The 17,343-nt window shown below is 37.0% G+C and overlaps 1 long non-coding RNA gene across 3 annotated transcripts in view; it reads left to right on the plus strand.

The window, feature by feature from the left end:
* LOC140596664 (uncharacterized) overlaps positions 1 to 17,343 on the plus strand; it is a 47,903-nt gene that overhangs the window by 14,530 nt on the left and 16,030 nt on the right. For all 3 annotated transcript variants that reach the window (XR_011998573.1, XR_011998574.1, XR_011998575.1), the window contains one exon: positions 13,220 to 13,431. This is a non-coding gene — a long non-coding RNA (uncharacterized lncRNA). The remainder of the gene's footprint in view (positions 1 to 13,219; positions 13,432 to 17,343) is intronic.

Consider the following 17,343-nt stretch of genomic DNA (forward strand, 5'->3'; position numbering starts at 1 on the left):
ACTAAAAAAAAACTGACTAATGCGTGATGGCAAAACTATTGGGATGATTCAGTACCATAAACTGTGAAATCATATGTGAACGTAGCATATTCTGATCTTTTTTTTTTGTTGTTGTTCTGATCTTTCTAGAAGAAAAGATATCCATACATTTGTAATGTCAATAACAACATAACAACTCTTCTTCACAGAACTATTCTCGGATATACTATGAAGTCACGATGAATGACCAATAACTCTTATATCAGACCAAAGGGGATTTTTTTTCTTTTTCTTTTTCTTTTTTTATTTACATATTTTTTTAAATGGAGTTCAATTTGCCAACATATAGCATAACACCCAGTGCTCATCCCATCAAGTGTCCCCCTCAGTGCCCGTCACCCAGTCACCCCCACTGCCCGCCCACCTCACTTTCCACCACCCCTTGTTCATTTCCCAAGGGGGATTTTTAAAAATCCTTAATAACATGGAGAGTAATTAAGACATAATTGGCTTCTGCCTATGGAAAAAATGCATAATATCTACCTTGAAGAAAGGCAATACTTAGCATTAGAATACATTTTAATTATTTTATTACATAGCATCTAGTAACTTTTAAGAGGGAAGAATATTTACAAAGACTTTATTTGCTGTAGTGTGATCTCCCAGGACGTAATACTATCAGCTGAGTCATATTTTACCTTTCGCTTCTGGTTTTTCCTTTCTGTCCTTTCTACGCATGTGTGTGTGCTCTGAAACATACAAGCCTCTGATTGATTTTTAAATCATTTAAAACTATTTTTCAATCCATTTGAATTTTTGCTTATAATTATTAATAGGTAAAGATTTTCCATAACAATATCAACCTCATCTGTGTTTAGATTGGCTTTTTTGTTTTGTTTTGTTTTCTTAGTCAAAAAGATAAAAGTTTTCTAGCTAGGGCATAGGGGATGGCCTACATTCCTTAGAATGTCCAGGGAATTTGTCACTACTCATGAATGTTAAATAACGATCAGAAGCCATTGTCTAAACTATGCAAAGCCTTTGTGACTCTCTTCTAGGATTTCTTAGACCCAAAAAGCTCTCTGGCTCAAACACATCTAAGATTGTTCCAGAAATTTTGGGACATGCTCTGAATATACAATGAGATACTTCTCAAGTACAATCTACCCCACCTTAACAGAAGCAAATGCAGACTTTTAGTATACCTGTGATCGATTTAGGGTAGTAACATGGCAAAGGCTCGGGACTCAGTCCAAACTGGGTTTACATTTTAATTCAGCTACTTACGAGCAATGTGACTGTGAGCAAGTAACCCTCCTCACCAAGCCTTAGTTTCTTTATGTGTAAGAAGGAGGATTACAGCACTTACCGTTTTGTGTTGTAAAGAGTAAATGAATGATGCCTTCATTTATTCACGCAATATTATTTATTGAGAGCCCACCTTGTGTTGGTGGATGCCCTTCCTGGCTCATGGGTGTAGTGTTGGACCCTCTCTTCTCTGAGCTTCAAGCAGAGTGCATGAAATTACCTATCAGAGAAAATAGTATATCGTAAGTGTCTAGTAAATATTACCCATGGTAAGTACCTTAGGCCTTCACACACATAGATAACTGCATGCACATCTAACAGCACAATGTTGTCATATAATTGCTTCTCTGAGAATACAAACAAATGTAAAAGATAAAGGAAAATTTAATCTCAAAAGATACAAAGGAGAGCCCTAGCAGCTCAGGATTGGTAATACGATTAACCATCAGAAACGGGGGGAAATGATGAGTGAGAACTGTGGAGTAGTTCCATGTAAGCTTTTGATATATTTGAGTTAACCCTCCTCTGTTCCCTCTCTTCCTTCCCCATCCTCCTCAGGCTCCAGAGACAAGGAAATCTATTTGTTCTGGTTCACTTCATGGCTATTCTAATAACCTGCAATTAGTTAGGAAGATAATTTTGAAATAAATCCGATGAACAGATTTACTTATAGGGCCTATTACACTCAAATCATAACCAGATGGAATTTCAAAATCTGATCAACTTGATGCATTGGCAGCGGGAGTGGAGTCAATATATCTGAATCCTGGAGCTATCACAAAAGATTTAGAGTGTCACCCTCACTAAAAAAGAGAGATGCCAAATGATATGAAACTCCAAAGAGAAATCACACAGAAAGGGTGAGATGTGGAGGTTTTGGAAGAATAGGAACGCAGATGCTCACTTTGGCTATTTTCCATGACACGATATAAAAAGAGGCCGCAAAACTGAAGTGTGATTTGGAGGGAGACTTAGGTGTTGGAAGCCACCCCCAGGAGTTCAAGGACAAAAGACCACATATGACTTCTTGATACTTGGAAGAAAAAAAATACATATTCCTAAGACACGGGAAGAAAAGAAAGAATTTCAGGGCAAGCCAATGAATGAATAGAATATCGAATAAACTTTTTTTGGCTACTATTTCCTTAGCTATGCCATTTGAATTAATATAAATGGATATGGGCAGATACACAAATGAGGGAAGAAGCAAGGAGAGTAGATCTAAAATATGATTATTCTTTGTGGTTTTACTTTCTCTTATGTTTTACTATCCTTCTCCTCACGCATGCCTGTGTGTAACTATTGTGTAGGAAAATAAAGGAATTTTGATGCTGAGACATTTGAGACTCCAATGATCACCCGTTTCAAAGTTCTTAGTGATAGAGAAGGGATGGTCAAGGAAGTGAGTTGATTTGTCTAAGGTCACCCAGCAGACAGTGGCAGAGCTGGAGTGCGGGTGTGTGGACTCTTGTGTTCTGTCTGCAAAATTTTTACTTATCATTGTTTATTCTGAGGCTCAACTTCTGGGAAACTCAACCATTAGATAATCTAGGTTTTCTTAGAGAAGCATCCATTTCATTAAGAATTTCAAGTTAATTAGCATAGAAATGCACATATTTTCATCTTTTAAATATAATGAGCTCATTGTTAATTATCTCATTTTAAATTTGGAATATACTACTCATCATGTCTTATGATTTGATTGGCCCTAGGTTTTAAGTCTGTTTTTTATAATCAGCTCTAAAAATCTAGTTTAACATCCTTGCCATATTTCTTCCCTCTTCTGTCTTCATCATTTTGTCTACTTTAGTTTTTTCCCCCTTCTTTGAATGTTTATTTCATTTATTCTTATTCTTCTGTTAATATTAAGAAGCATTTAAGGGTATACGTTTGCCCCTGGTTACAACTTTGGTTACATTGCATATGTTTAAACATGTGTCAGACACTTGTATTTATATTATTATTATATTTATTTAAATATATGATGTTTTAAAAATAAGTTAAGATTACTAAAAAATAAAAATGAAAAATAAATAAAAGTAAGCTAAAATTACTTACAAAATTTGTACCTTTATTAATTTATCCTTTTAAAAAAAAGATTTTATTTATTTATTCATGAGAGACAAAGAGAGAGAGAGAGAGGCAGAGTCACAGGCAGAGGGAGAAGCAGGCTCTCTGCAGGGAGCCGATGTGGGACTTGATCCCAGGACCCCGGGATCAGGACATGAGCTGAAGGCAGACCCTCAACCACTGAGCCACCCAGGTGCCCCTAATTTATTCTTTTTTTTTTAAATTTACTTTCTATTTTGTAACAGTACATTTTTCTGTATTTACGGTTCATTAAATCATATTTCAAAAGAGAGTAACCTACTTTGATTTATTTACTGCATTTTACCTGCAGTTTCAGTAGGTCTCATAATAAGTTTGTTCCCTCTGTTTCCTTTTTAGTATTTGTATAGTAAATCATTGAGCACCATTTTATTTTTGACACTTAAGGGTCCTTTGGTTTTGCAATGCACAGTCATTTGCACAGCAGGACATCACTATGCTGCAATGCTTTGTTTGCTTTATCTTCTTTGATCAAGTATAAAATATTGCTAGTATACTTTTTCCTAAACACTGATACCCTATGTATTTCTAATTTTCCAATCCAATCTTTCTTTTAAACTTCTTTTATCCCCAGAAAGGCAAGACATTTCTATCCCCCAAACTTCCCACATATGATCCCTGGTCTTTTATTTATCTTTGTATTTCTAAAACTTTCCAATTTTTTTTTTTCAGTGTCTAGGTTAAAACTTGGTTAGCGATGGCTCAAATCTCAAACACATGTTTCGTTTGGCACTCTTCAGTGCTTTTTTTGATAGTTGGATTCCGGGTGTATTAAAAGAAATTGCAACGTTATGTATAGATTTCTGGCTTCTCTTGAAATTTGTTGATCTGGCTCATATTGCCTGATAATGAAGAGGAGCTTCTGCTGTTTTGGGATAGCGTGGTCCACACCACACCTATTCGCGAAGGTTGGACCTCTGTTTATCGGCCTTGGTCCCCAAGCCCTGTGGTCACTTAAAATTATGATCACTAATCTAGAGATTTCCACCTGGATTATTATTAAAATATTTATTTTACATAAGGTGTTTTTAAAAAAAGTTTAAATATTTCAAATTTACACATATGCCAGTAAACCATATTTAATATTCACTATCAGCATTTTTATGACCTATTTTAAAGTTATGTTTGGTTAATCTGCAGCTGTTAAAATACTGTTTTTTTTCAAGCTACATGCATGTTAGCGTTATGTCTTCTGAGTTCTTGCTTACTTGTAAATATCTTGTGATATCTATATTGTAAATATCTGCTTTCTTGCGGCTTGCACTTATAAAAGACAACTTTAGTGAAGAATGCCATTTGGGGATAATTTTTTTATTGTCTTAAAGCTCTAGAAATTGATCTGTTATTTTTCTGCCACTCATCTTTTTAAAGAAGGACTAAACTGATTTTTATGAAATTAAGAAATATTCAGATGCTTTTGTTATTTTTTCTTTACCATCCAAACTCCATTTTTTCTGGATATACCACAACATGAGTCTATAGGATTTTTTCTGGGTTCAAAGGTTACTGAGACTTTCTGATCTTTATGTCGGTCATTTATTTAGCATAGGAAATTGTATTTCATTAAATCTTTCATTATTGCTTCTGCTTTAGACATTGTGCATTCATTCACAGTAACTTTATTAATTTCTGGTTGCATTGTCATTTTTCTGTCTTTCATAATTATGAATTTTTACTTATTGCTTACTTTCCTTGTGTTATTTTTCCTTTGGCTTATTGAGAAGTGTATCTAGCTTGCTCTACATGTTAGGGTTTTATTTATATTTTTTGTCAATTTTGTTTTTTTGTTACCTTCAATATGTACTTTATTACTACCTTTATAATCTTATTTTACTTTCTTTAATAGATTGCAGATCTTTTAAAATGTCAGATTTTTAAAATTTTTTAAAAAATATTTTATGTATTTATTTATGAGAGACAGAGAGAGAGAGAAAGAGGCAGAGACACAGGCAGAGGGAGAAGCAGGCTCACTGCGAGGAGGCCCATGTGGGAATTGATCCCGAGATCCCATGATCACAACCTGAGCCAAAGACAGACACTCTACCACTGAGCCACCCATGCACCCTAAAATGTCATATTTTTAAAAACAGCATTTTGAGGTTTTTTTGCCCCTGTTTTCCATGGGCCTCATCTTCATGTTTTTGTGTTTTTTGAGAATGCCTTATTTTCTGTTTCCCTGGTTGCTCAGCTAGTTACTCTTTAGAAAGAGGTACTTTTTTTCTTGTTCTTGCAATATTTTCCAAGACCCATATGGTTTTCTTTTTCTCACTGTTACCTGAATGAGTGGAGATCTCTCCAGAACTAGTGTTTTCCACAGACAGGCTGTATTGACTGCTCCTGTTCTTCACGTATGTCCTAGGCATTTATTCCAACACCATCATTGCGTTATTGTGCACAGTCCCCAGCCCTCTCTTCAGACTCTTAATATCTTATCTGGCTATAACCATTACATTGAAAAGCAATGGAGGGATCCCTGGGTGGCTCAGCGGTTTGGCGCCTGCCTTTGGCCCAGGGCGTCGGGCTCCCGGTGCATGGAGCCTGCTTCTCCCTCTGCTTGTGTCTCTGCGCCTCTCTCTGTGTGTGACTATCATAAATAAAAAATTTTAAAAAATCAATGGAATATATTATAATCACTATGTTTTTGGATTTATTAATGCTTTTCCTGCCCTCTACAATATTTTACTCAGGGGTTCCATTTTCCAAAATGGGATCAAGCACTCTCATCCCTACATGCCTCTCATTCCTTTAAGCTTTAATTTCTAAAAGGATGAAGAAAGTAGCGTGTGTGTGTGTGTGTGTGTGTGTGTTTGTGTGTGTGTGTGTACGCATGGGTTAGGTTATTGTGGTAAAAGGGTTGGATTGAGGCTGAGTGAGGATGGCACTCTAGAGTAATCAAAATGTGACATCTATTTAGTAGTGGGGCAAGTGCTGTTTCCTTGTCGATATGTATCTTGTGTAGCCTGATTCAGAGGGCAGAGTTACAAGGTAGCTAAATGTTCTTCCCACCTTCCTTGAAGTTTAATCCATCTGGTTCATGTTGTATAGAAACTATTCTGGATTGTGGATTGACTGTCCTAATTTTCATTTGGGGTTTTGCATTTTTCTAAGTCTTCATAGGCAGTGTTTTGGGAAGTTGGGAGAAGCTGCCTTCAGGGTGACCAGCCTGTATTTGTTTTTTATTTGAAACTCTTCTCAAATGACACTTTAAAACAGCTTGATGAGCTTGTTTATCATCCCATACAGGTAGAAGGGCTAAGTAGAAGCAAGTGGGGACTGTTGCCAGAAACAGACACGTGAAAGTTTTGACACTATGGCAAGATAATTATGAATAACAGTGGGAACACAAAAGTACATTGAAAAATATTTTTAGACTTCAATAAGGATTTTAAAATCAATCTGCCATTAAGAATATATTAAATTACATTAAAAATTGTTTCAAATTTGGTTATGTGATGTACATAATATTTTGGTTATAAAAAGGAAAACTTATTTAAAAAATTATTGATACTTGAAGAGACTCAATTTTATTGTCTATTCACTCGAGTAGAATAACCAGTTCCTCAATATTTTTCATTACATTAGATATTATCATGCATTTTCTGTGCATATACATGCATGTATACGTACTTGCCTTTGACTATTTGTTGTCACATTTTAGTTTTGGAGGAACTATGACTGGTAATTAAGATCTTATACATAGAGATAAAAACATAACACCACTGCCCAATAATGAAATGAGAGCACATATAATATGCTCTTTACTTAGTATTTTCCCCTATCACCTGAAGTTTTACTTTTTTTCTTTTTAGGATTTCCAGACAGCCTGAAGTCTGCTCAGCCCCCCACCTCCCACCCCCCCAAACTAGTTCTTTTAAAGCTATGTGAAGATCTGGCAGTTGCTGTGGTTTCCAACCACCCACTTTTATGCCTCATTGTTTGAGGCTATCTAGCAGTGACTCTTTAAAAGTTATGATCTGCCTCATTTCAACTTGCTTTACAATAGCTGCCAGGGCTTCTTGCTTTCATCTATGTTATGCATATGGTCAAATATTTTATGGACAATCCAAGGCCAAGCACTGCCACAGCATTCTTTTACCTGGGCTCTTTGACAACTATGTGGAGAATGGATTATTAAAGAGCAACAATACTTTGGGAAGCTTCACACTGAGTTTTAGACCCATGCGACATCAAGGCCCAGGTCTCATTCAGTTGTGCAAGGGATTGTCTCAAGTCCCTTTGTGATGAAGACAATTTCCATTAAATACAATGGAAATCCATCTGTGTATGTGTGTGTACACATACATGGAGATTGAGAGACAAAAAAAAAAAAAAGAGAGAGTGAGAAATGAATGAGAGTCTCTAGATGAATTGGGCATATTTCAACACTACCCGGGCATTTTAAAAAGATTAGTTTTTGAAATAACTAATGGACAATTTGTGATTTCATAGAATCTGCAGAGTACTGAGTTTTAGCATTCCATATTAATTCAAGTTATAAATATCATAATCTATTTATTGAAATGTTTTAACTCTATTATCTTACAATAAATTCTTACTACTTTTTATCGTGTAATGGCAGCGCATCATTTCCAGCCTTTCTCTGTAATGCTGCAGCTGTAAGCTGTAAACATAGCACCTCCATAGGTGTTCCATGCCAGATTTCATAGTCTTTTAGGAAAAAAAAAATTGGACAGGATTTTACCTAATGATCTATGCCTGCGAGCTATGATTCTTTGTCAAGAATTCATTATCTTTAATGACGGGATAGGTATCCAAATAAATAAATACAATCTAAATTATATCAGGTTCAAAGAGGCCTCGAGGATAGTTTTGTTAAGAGGTAATTCCAAGATTCTGTCTAATTTATAACAAAGTAAGTAAAGATGATCTTTCATCAGAGGTATCAAGGTTGAAGTTGAAGAATTATATTTTGAGAAGAAAAATCTATCCTCCACAGTTCCTTTCCTTTTTACTTGATTGCTTCAACAATAATATGATTCTCCATTTACTGAGGATGATTTTGTTTATAACAATGCTTCAGAATGGAACTGGAGACAAAGTCCTCAGTAAATTTGTTTGTGTGGATTACAGAGTAGATTAGAAGTACGTGTGTATCTTTGTACCTTGACCCCTGATTCACTCCTCAAATGTCTTTTAGAAAGGGATAAATGCCCATATATTTTCAAGGACCAGTACACCTGGGGAATTAGGTCATCCTGATCGCGAAATAAAAAGCAAATTAAGATAGGACATCCTCAAGGGGACCCTGGAAGGCTTCTTTAGTAAAATAATGCTTCCAACATCCTGATCACCCTACCAGCAATCCCACCAATTAGAAAATAGTTTTAGTATTAAGAATCTTTTAAGAATAAAAACACCTCTAGCGATGAATTCAATCCTCAGTGGCATGAAAAAGAATGGCCTTTCTTTTCCTTTTGTGAACCTCGCTCACTCGGAGGGTGGGCTATCAATCGGGACACCTCTTCCATGCCACAGAGTGGGGACTTGGTCTTTACCGATTCATCATAGGCCCATTCTACTGAACCTGGGGACTGTTTAGTCTGGTGAGATAATCCAAGCCGACTCAATCAAGGCCCCCTTTGAGGGGAAAGATATGCATGCTTTAAGAAAAAGGGTCCTTATCTTCCTGTGATTGTAGGTATGAAGTATATACAGTTATAGCTTTCCGGATCCATTTTTGCTCTTCATGGACAAAACCCACCTAAAAATAAATGATACATATGAAAAATAGGTGTGAGATTCCTAATGACGTCATTTGAAATCCTACATCCAGTTGTGTCTAAAGACTAGTTTATAACCACTTAGTTTTCTAAGTGAAAGCAGCCAATAAATTATCTTTTTGCTTAAACTAGTTGATCAGGGAATTCACTATTTGAAAAGAAAAGAGTTCTTACTACTATAGGTATTTAATCCCCAAAAGTTAGCTAAATGCTGGCTCAGATCCAAAGAGTTTCCATGATTGGAAAGACTGGAAGAGTTGGAGGGAGAGGTTAATTGGAGCATACATTATTGTCAGGGAGGGCGTTTCTGGAGAGGCCATTGCATTGGGAACCCTGAAGACATTAGGCTAGGATATGGAGACACTCCTTGGATTTGGGGTGCCAGGAGGAAGAGAAGACATGCAGCAACGAGGGGTGAGAGGTGTGAAAATCTAACTTTGCTATAACCAACATGTTGCTAGAAAGAGCTCCAGGGAAATTTTATGTTTTGCTATCACTGCATTTTAGATACTTTCAAGCCATAAATGAGCCTTCATAGCTTGTGCATTTAGAGTTCAATATTTCTCTGACTTGAAAATAGTAAAATCAGGAATGAAAAGAATGTCCACTGTGACGCTGTGCTCCAGAATTTTTTTTGTTGTTTTAACTTCCTCGAAACTTAAGCAATTTTGGCAAAGCAAGTGCATAAATTCTGTTGGCTTTCCCACTCAATAAAACGAAACCTTTGGTATTGCAATCAATACTGACAGATTTCTTACATCTGAAGACATATTTAGATGAGAAAGTCCTTCGGTGGAAGGTCTTGTGTCTCCACAGTTCTGAGATAACTTAATTTCAGTAATGAGATTTAGGTGTTTCTCTCATGTAAGTTGTTACCTTTATCTTATCAATATTCTGAAGCCAAACTCACATTGGTTTCTTTCCCCGTATATAAGCTGGTGAAAACCAGAAAGGTAATTTTTTTTCTTTAATTATAAGAAATTCCAAAAAGTATGTGTAGCCATTCAATATCTAGTTTTTGTTACTCTACACTACGTGTGGTGCCTCTAATTGGCTGGACAATAAGCACAGTACATCACTTCTTAGGGTGTCGATAAATGGGCAGATTGAAGCAGGGGCTGAGATTTCAAAGGGAGTATTAGCATTTGTGGGAAAACTGTGAGGGAGTGGAAGATAATTAAACCAGAGCTAATAGCAACAGACTTGAATTTCAGAGGGCCACCTGGATAGCTTGTTCTCAGTCACTTCTTCTCATGTTTCATTTTCCTCATTTGAACAAGTCAACCGTCATTAAAATTTTTCACAACATCTGAGGCAAATCATTGCATTAATTCATTTGTAAGGTGTTCAGAAACCACATATTTTGCTTTTAGCATTGAAAACATTTGGCTTCCACCATCCTTTTCTTTTCTTCTGTTTTCTTTTTCTTCCTTTTCTCCTTTTCTTTCTTTCTTCCTTTCTTTCTTCTTTTCTCTTTCTTTCTTTCTTTCTTTCTTTCTTTCTTTCTTTCTTTTTCTTTCTCTTTCTCCTTTTTTTTTTTTTTTTAAGTTGAAATAGTCTGGGAATCATTAAATGCCAAATGCTTTCATCAGGCCCATAAACAATACAAGATTCCATAGTAAATGCAGTTATTTCTTGGGAAGTTTCAACAAAACACATTTTCACTCATTCAAAGCTAGGGTGAATAAATCTTGAGGTCTTTTAAGAAAGGCGCACTTGAGACCCTAGGAGGCTGACACAGTACTGGATTTCACACAAAAAGATCACAAAAGCTATCCTGCAGACTCGGTAAATTCTGGAGGTTCTTGGAAGATTTGCCGTTGTGTGTGTCTCAGTATTGGGGCCCTTCCTCTCTAACTCACTGTGTATCTCTTGACCTAGTAACTTGGATATAATATGAAAGCAGAAAATAAGCTTTTGAGAAGCCACTTACTTTTAGTGAAACAGAGTAAGACTGAGATCAGGTTAACATCTAAGGGAAAAGCCAAATTGTTATATCATTTTTCCTCAATGTCTTATGATTTTAGTCATATTTTTTTCCTACCAAATATTATTTCTCTTCTGTATTTGTGGCTTATCCTATATTGTGATTACGTTGGACTTTACTATGCAAATTAGTGCTCTTGAAAAAATTTACCTGCTGGGATATGACTTAATTATGGGCATGATTAGATATCATAAAATCACAATAGCTATAGAATTTAGAAAGTAAATACCAGTAAACAAGTTATTGCCAGTATATATGCTGATGTGGCTCACAGCAGAGAAAGGTACCCTCAGAAATGAATTCTCCACAGTGTTCTTTTCTAGCGAGTGGAGACCAAAAGCTTTACTGAGTCTCTGCTGGTGGAGTCTCTGTTCATCTCCTTAATTCACAGAAATAATAAACTTGAGATAATAGAAACATGATGGCATGCAACACAGATGGAAGGCCAGTAGTTTTCACCACATTATAACCCAAAGACCACCTGTCTCAATAAAATATGGGGTACTTGTTAAAAATTTAGATTTCTTGTCATCATTTTGAACCATTTGATTTGATGCCTCTAGTGGTTGGTGCCAGGAATCTGTATTTAATAGGGTTTCCCCATGTGATTCTGATTGCTCTTAAGGTTTAAGAGCTACCGGTGTGTTTGGCGAATAAAGTTATCAAGTTTGGTTGGAATTACCACGTCTTTTTTTTAAAGTTTTTATTTAAATTCCAGTTAGTTAAAATACAGTGTACTATTAGTTTCAGGTGTACATTATAGTGATTCAACAGTTCCGTAAGCTTAGATTCACTTGCTTATGTACACTCACATACACTTACTCGGTGCTCATCACAAGTGCTCTCCTTCATCCCCATCACCTATTTCCCCCCACCTCTTCTAGAATTTCCACCTCTTTGAGATGAGGAAGGAGTCATTTAGAGTGCAGCTGGCCTAAAAGAGCCATGGTTCAGTCACTTGTTCAGACATGTTCTTGAATGGTATAGCTCTGGCTTTCTTCTGGGGTAGCAGGGCGAACCTATGAGGCACTAGCCCAAAAAGGACACCAGTGACTATGCCCATAGTCATTTCTCAGAAGTGCTTTAGAGCTTTTTTTCTCTCAGGGATAAATTGGTGGCAAGTATAGCACAGGCTGATCTACATAATTAGGAAGCCCCAGACAACATAGAAACAGAGTTTAAGATGATAGATGTTCAGGATTGTTCCCTAAATAGTCTACCAGAAGACACAAAAGTGCTATATCCAACTAAAGAATATATGATTGAGATTAACAGCCGGGGTTGCAGCCAAAAAGCAATCTCAGAGGTTAGCTGAGGACATAAAGAAATTCATTATTCAATGCTGTACCTCCAGACCAGACATATAAAACAAGAAGTCCTCATGGAAGTGTTAGTGCATTGAACTAATTTAATGCTTAAATTTAATTCAACTTATAACCATTTGTAGGGAATGTCTAGCCTGTTTCAGGCAAAGACTTGGTGTTAAGGAAAATATAACTGCAAGTTTATTAATTAAAAAACACATGTGAAGGAATTTTACCAAATATGTGTGGACATGTGGGAAGGGAAGGGGCATAAGAAAGATATCAAGAGAGCTTTGCGCTTGTGGCAGGAGTAGATGTTGAAAGAAAGTGTCCATAAATTGTAAGATACATTCTATTACAAGAATTTGCCAGAACTTGAAGCTATTTATTTATTTATTTATTTATTTATTTATTTATAAAGATTTTTATTTATTTATTCATGAGAGACACACAGTGAGGCAGGGACACAGGCAGAGGGAGAAGGAGGCTCCCCGTGGGGAGCTGAAGGCAGACACTCAACCACTGAGCCACCCAAGCATCCCTCGAAGCTCTGCATTTTAAAAAAATCATGTTTGAAAATCCATTGCAGTTTATCTGCTTATTGCTTTACTTTATTATTATTATTTTTTAATAATATGTACATACTTTACTGGTTCTCGATTTCATTCTTGGCTATAAAATGTTTCCGTTCTGCTTTTTTAAGGTGTCAGCCTCAGGTAGGGTGCTGGCAAAGTATCTGATAATGAGTTATCGAGTCATTTATATTGAAGATTATTTCTGTCACACTCTAGGAAATAGACATTCAGTGGAATACAAATGACCATACTGTCCCAATGCCACCGGACTTGAATGGGAGAATTTACGGATGGAGCAGAAATCATATTAAAAAGTATTACTAAATGAAGATAATGTCCACCCAGGAGCTATATACGTTGCAGTATCCGTAAGAAGGTGCTTCTCTGCTAAATGGGAAATGTAACCGAACCTGCATCTCGAGTTTGTTGTAAGTTTTAAGAAAACAAATGCTCCCTCACTTTCTTCTTTCCTGTGTCTGAATTCTCTTGTTCATGACTCTGTTTTATGATTCTCAACGTGGTGATTGATATCAGGCACTAGACCAGGAATCAAGGGACCTGATAAAAATGACCTGCATGCCCTCTTCCTAGGCATCAGTGGGCCTTCCTCTTTATTGTTTAAAAGGTGTAGATTTGTGTAAGAGTAAAGTTTTATTACGGAAAAACAAAATGACCTGCATGATTGTGGTCCAGTCATTCAGGTGCTTTAGCTTTGAGTTGACTCCCCCCACAAAAGAAGGAAGATTCAAATGAATCTTTCCTACTAAGCTAAATAAGACCTTGCTGAGTAGCAGATCATCAAAATGGATAGGGGGAGCCCTTCCTTCAGGGAAACTGGAGGCTCTAAAAGAGGTAAGCATAAGAAATAAATGTAGCACGAGTGCCTCTTGAGGAATAGTGTATCTTTTGGAACTGAAATTTGGTAGAGTCAGTGCTTTCACTACATAACTCAAGGGAAATTGATTGCCTCTCATATTTCTGGAAATTTCTGGGAGATATATCAACATGGCCAGTTTTGGCTTCAGCTTTGGGGTCCGAGTTCCTATTCCTATTGAACACTTGATTTTTTTTTTTTTTGAACACTTGATTTACCTTAATTTTAATCTACTGTGTCTGGGGTGGACATGGAACTCAAGCCTTTTCCTTGTAGAGACAGCAGAGCACAGAGGTTGTTCGGTAACAATCTTGAAGTCTGGCTATAATAGTTATTGCCTATGGAGATCAGCCAAGCACCTCAGACTCAGTTTTCCCATTTGTAAGATGAAGTAATGATTGTTTTAATTCATAGTGTTTTGTGAAAAGCACATGTGATCATTTAGGCAGATAATGATCATAGAGTGTGACGTCATAAATGCTCAATATATTGTTTGCTGTCGTCTTTAACAGTCACTTACACTAGCATTTGTGTGCATAGCACTTACTCTGGAAGCCAGAGTACATTAGGAGAGTTTATTACATTGCAGAAATAGAAATCCTTGTCCATTAGACAGCCTAGTTTGCTAAGAGCATATCTACTGAAAAATTTTTTTCACCACACTGCCAAAGTAAATTGTGATCCATGGCAATAAGTGCGATCTTATAAGATACAAAACCAGAGAGGAGGAAGTGATTAATTCTGTTTTGGGAAAGGAGAAGTGGAAGGATTCAGGTGATATGTGAATTGGGTTTTGATGGGCGAATGGGAGTTTCTTGGTCACCAAGTTTCAAGAAATCATTAAAAGTGGTGGTAAAGGAATGTACAAATGCTATAATTTTTCATTCCCTGAATAATTTCATAGGGTATTTATTTGGCATCTAGTACATGAAAGCAGCTGGGATTACAGGGAAAAAACAACAACCAGTATAAAGATAAACACTGAGAGGGCGCACTGTGTTCACAAGGACAGATATCAAGTTGCCTAAAAGTGCATAGCAGGACGTCCTAACCTGGCCTGACATCAGGTTTCCTTGAGGACGTCACATTTAACATGAGGCTCACATCCGGTTCCTCAGTCAATCTTGTCAGGCTGTACTTTCAAAATATCCCGAATCTTGCGATGTCTCACTACCAGCACTATCACCACCTGCTGCAGGTGTCCATCATCTCTTGCATGGATCATTGCAAGTCTCCTGACTGTCCTTGTTTGTCCCCTTCCACCCACTACCTGTTCCCAACACAGCTCCACAACTCCAATGTGGACTCAGTTTATGCCATTGCTTAGCTCAAAATCCTCTGATGACTCCTATCTCCTTGACCCCTTGCTCCAGCCATTCTGGTGTCTGTGCTACTCCTCAAACATACCCAACATCGTGTGTGTATTTCTTTCTTTCTTTCTTTCTTTCTTTCTTTCTTTCTTTCTTTCTTTCTTTCTTTCTTCTTCTTCTTCTTCTTCTTCTTCTTTCTTTCTTTCTTCTTTCTTTCTTTCTTCTCTTTCTTTCTTCTTTCTTTCTTTCTTTCTTCTTTCTTTCTTTCTTTCTTTCTTCTCTTTCTTTCTTTCCTTCTTTCTTTTTCTTTTTCTTTCTTTCTTTCTTTTTCTTTCTTTCTTTCTTTCTTTCTTTCTTTCTTTCTTTCTTTTTCTTTCTTCTTTCTTTCTTTCCTTCTCTTTTTCTTTCTTAGATTTACTTATTTATTTGAGAGGTGGGCAGAAGGACAGAGAGAGAAAGAGTCTTAAGCAGACTCCCCACTGAGCACAGAGTTGACCTGGGACTTGCTCTCACAACCCTGAGATCATGACCTGAGCCAAAATCAAGTCAGCTGCTTAACCAACAGAGCCACACAGGTGCCCCTCAGAATCTTTCTGATCATTCTGTCTGGAATAGTCTTGCCCCAGATACACATCGGATTCATTCTTCATCTTCTTCAGATGTTTTCTTAAATGTCATTGAAGAGCTATACTTTGGCCACACTCCATGAGCCACCACCACTATTTCAGAACCCCATTTCTTCTCATCCTGATTTATTGCTGCCGGTGTAGCACTGATTGCCATCTGAGATGCTTCATATTATTTGTTTATTTATTGCCTCTGTCCCCTTCCTGGAATGTGGAGCCCAGGAGCTCACTGATGTAATACCTGTGTCTCCAATAGTGCTGGGTATTTAGTCGGCCTGCCCTAAATATTTGCAGAGTGAACGGATAATACATAAGATGTACTTGGTAAGTTGGCTTTAGATAAGTGAGGATGGTTGCTTGTTCCAGGAAGAGGGACCAGCAAGTTCATTGGCTCAGAGATAGAAGAGGTAGGGTGAACTGAAAGGAATAAAAGATTTGATGTGGATGGAGTACAGAAAGCAGAGGAAAGCAGAACTAGGTGATGTTTTGTTTTCCTTTCTGGTTCTACCACAATCATCAAAGACAGGATTCATGGCTATTTCAGACTCTTTGATGAGAACAGAAGGTGCATCAGGATTATCAAATGACTGACAGCTACAAAAAAGAATATTGTGCTTGTAAAGAAATTCTGTGTTGAAGTTGCAGATTTGACAAACTTTCCTGGAATAATTTGATATTCTTATTTGATGGAGAACACCCTTAGGGACACATATTTTAGGCTGCTAAAATGGAAAATGTGGCTTTCTTCATCTTTTTTCTTCTGTCCAAATTTAGAGACTGTCCTTTCTCCATAAGACATTTTTGAAATATTTCAAAATATTATATTCTCTTTCCTTGGCTGTGAGGTTCTTTCTCTGGCTGTTTCTCTCATGCAGCCTGAGGACTTTCCACCTGGCGGATGGCTGCCTAGACTGAGTGATGAGTACATCTCATCTGATTTGGGGACCAGACCCTTGCTAGGGAATCGTGGAACTTGGGCTGGCCACTGTCATCCATAACATGAAATGGAAAGTTCACTTTTGAAAAACACACACGGTGAAAGAAAACATTCTTTTTATTTAAACATGAGAATAAAGCATGCAAGAAAAGATATTCCCTCAAATGAGAACTCTGCTGAATTAGGGGGAAAAAAAAACAAATGTATACATTTACTTACGAAAGTAGGGAGTGGTGCTAAAATGAGGTATGTTGCAGGTTTTTGAGTCCATCATATTGTTAGTTGTCAAAATTCTTCTTGACTCCTTCAGCTTAAATCATTTCTTCATGAAGAAAAAAAAATTCTTGTCTTGCAGCTACTTACAATCTTGCCAAGAAGAGCTGGAGGGAACAGAGAAATTGAACATCAAGTCCTTATCTGTGTGAGTTTGTCCCTGTGTAAGTCTGTGCTTTACCTATGTGGCTGCTGCTGCTGGTAGGAGGGAATTCTTTGGAAGAGGGTATGGTTGGCAGGGACAAGGCTAGGGTGCAAGAAACAATTCTGGCCGTATGGAGGGCTTTTGTTCACTGTGCCTTAGCTAGAGGATGCGACAC

Source organism: Vulpes vulpes, unplaced genomic scaffold (assembly GCF_048418805.1).
Source record: "Vulpes vulpes isolate BD-2025 unplaced genomic scaffold, VulVul3 Bu000000737, whole genome shotgun sequence".
Taxonomy (NCBI): Eukaryota; Metazoa; Chordata; class Mammalia; order Carnivora; family Canidae; genus Vulpes; species Vulpes vulpes.